This window comes from Hylobates moloch, unplaced genomic scaffold, assembly GCF_009828535.3.
Source record: "Hylobates moloch isolate HMO894 unplaced genomic scaffold, HMol_V3 SCAFFOLD_3, whole genome shotgun sequence".
NCBI lineage: Eukaryota > Metazoa > Chordata > Mammalia > Primates > Hylobatidae > Hylobates > Hylobates moloch.
This window is the reverse complement of record NW_026652278.1, coordinates 147707475-147710257: the sequence shown is the minus strand read 5'-3', so window position 1 is coordinate 147710257 and position 2783 is coordinate 147707475. Positions and strand designations below refer to the sequence as shown.

Sequence of the window (2783 nt, the reverse complement as noted above, 5' to 3'; positions counted from 1 at the left end):
TGCATTTTTAGTAGAGATGGGGTTTCACCATATTGGTCAGGCTGGTCTCAAACCCCTGACCTCAGGTGATCCACCCGCCTTGGCCTCCCAAAGTGCTGGGATTACAGGCATGAGCCACCATGCCTGACCGAATTATCTCAATTCTTACAAAAGTCTGTGATGTAGATATGTTATCCCCCACCTTACAGATAAAATCTGAGTCACAGTAACAGGTATGTGAAACTGAGGTATCGATATGTATATGAAAGAGGCTGGCATGTATCAGATGATCTCATAGGTAATGTCCTGGAAACCTCACATGTATGATTTCTTTTTAAAAATTTTGTACTGTATCTACTTATTTATTTTAGAGAGAGTTCTCAGTATGTTGCCCAGGCTGGACGTGAGCTCCTAGGCTCAAGAAATCCTCCCACCCCAGCCTCCCAAGTAGCTGGGACTACAGGCGCATGCCATTGTGTCAGGTGAAATATACCATTTCTTAAAGACACTTTGCTGATAACTACATTGTTATTATGTAATTACCATATTCTTTTTTTTCCCCACACAACATATAGGTCATTTATTTTCCTTCTAGTCCTGGGTTCAGTGCATAGATGGCTTCTCTTCACCCTTTGGGTTGACAATTTTCCCCGGGTTGCTGCTGCTGATATGATAAACCTCAGCGTAGAAGGCTCTGAAGTCCAGCACCATGGCCCTGAGCTCCCCATAGGCTGCCTCATCTCACTGGTGCACCAAAACCTGGTAGTCCATTACATGAGTCTCCTTAGAGGCCTTGGCCACAGCATCCTGACATTCTGAGAAGTACTTGGAAATGGTTGTCTGGAAAGCTTCCACTTTGCTCTTGATGGCATTCACCCTCTCCAGCACCTTCCCCTGGATTGCTACTCCAAAATCATTTCCAACTTCAATCTTGAGGATCAGGTGCTGGATCCATGTGATCACCAGAATGCTTGAGACTCCAGACTTCTGGCTGAACCAGGACAAGCAGGAACAGGACCTTCTTATTCCCAGGGAGAAATCCACACTTAGGGACTTCTTTCATCTCCTGCTTATCTGTTTCCATCTCATCATCCTTGGGTGGAGAGCCTGGGATGAGATGTCCAGTGGGGCCCGGAGTGAAGTCAGGTCAGCCACACTGAGGGAGCACTCTTGCGAGAGCTAATTCAGGTATATGATTTTCTGTGGCAAGAATCTGTAGAGGAATTCCTCAGCCTCCTGGAAAAGATTCTGCCGGAAATCTCCACCTGTTTGCAGGCCTCCCCTCTCAGGTGCACCCCACACGGCCTGGCCATATGCTGCTTCAGTCACTAGATCTCTGGCCTCCCAATTACCATATTCTTAAATATATTTTAAATACATTTTAGAAGAAAATACTGCCGGCATCAAAACTTTCACAGAACAATATTAGAACAACACTGGCATTCTAGGGAAAACAATGTTAAACATTGGCTTAATGGTGTTAAACTGTAATAACTTGACCAATCCTAACCCTTCTCTTTTGAGCTTTGCCTCTCAAAGGGAGGAACTTCAGCCCTCGTTTGTGGTGGGTGGACATTATCAATGCTTGCCAATTTGACTCCCTGATTTCTATGCTTGCCTGAGGTTGTCCTACCTGTATCTGACATGTTTTAAATTTATATATTATTAGTAAGTTATTGGCGATCTATGATTGCTCTGACTTTAAAACCTCTGTCTTTAAGTTTCTTTTGTATCTCTTTGATACAACCAGGATGCATCCCGGGGATTTCTATCTGTCACCACTTAGTATCATCTTCAATTCAGCTTTTTCATGTTCAGCATTTTGTTCAAAGCCGTAATATGACCAAAAATGAGTATTAGGTTGAATGAAAACCTTGGAAACTTGGCTGTCAGCATGTACAACCATATCCTGTAGGGAGTGTAATCTCACTTTAAAAGGGATCCAACTGTGAGCAATTAGCTATAGAAAGCTGGGGGCAGGTTTCAGGGATGAGTAACAAGATGAACTTTACATTGCATTGGCAGGGTGTGGTACATTTTCCCACAGGTTAAAGCCAGTAGCTTTTCATCTTGCGTAAACGTGGTTGCTTAAAATGGTTTCACTTTGGACTTCTGAATGACCCTTCTATACTGCTTCTGTCTGACTCTTCAGCCAGTTATGTACACTAAAAACCTCTCCCTCTCTAACAAATATTGCAACAAGCTTTCCAAATCTTAATGAGCCACAATTATAATTATCCACCAGCTTTAAGTACTGTAGAATTTCACAAGTTTCTGAACTTCAGACCAACACTGTTCAACAGAAACATAATTCGAGCCACATACATAATTGAACATTTTCTAGCAGCCACATTAAAAAATTAAAAGAGGGTCAGGTGCGGTGGCTCACGCCTGTAATCCCAGCCTTTGGGAGGCCAAGGCAGGTGGATCACTTGAAGTCAGAAGTTCAAGACCAGCCTGGCCAACATGGCGAAACTCTGTCTCTACTAAAAATACAAAAATTAGCTGGGTGTGGTCGTGCACACCCATAGTCCCAGCTACTCGGGAGACTAAGGCAAGAGAATCACTCGAACCTGGGAAATGGAGGTTACAGTGAGCCAAGATTGCACCACTGCCCTCCAGCCTGGGCAACAGAGTGAAACTCTCTCTTAAAAAAAAAATTAAAACAGGTAAAAATAATAATATATTTTGTTTAATCCAATAAATCCAAAGTTATTTCAATATGAAATCAATATTGAAAGTTATTAACAAAATGTTTACATTTTTTCTTTTGTACTAAGTACATGAAATCTGGGTGTGTACTT

The 2783-nt window shown here is 42.4% G+C and overlaps 1 pseudogene; it reads right to left on the bottom strand.

Annotated features, from left to right (window-relative positions):
- Nucleotides 1–582: 582 nt before the first annotated feature.
- LOC116480232 (proteasome activator complex subunit 2-like) lies at nucleotides 583–1292 on the bottom strand (annotated as a pseudogene).
- Between the last annotated feature and the right edge of the window lie 1491 nt (nucleotides 1293–2783).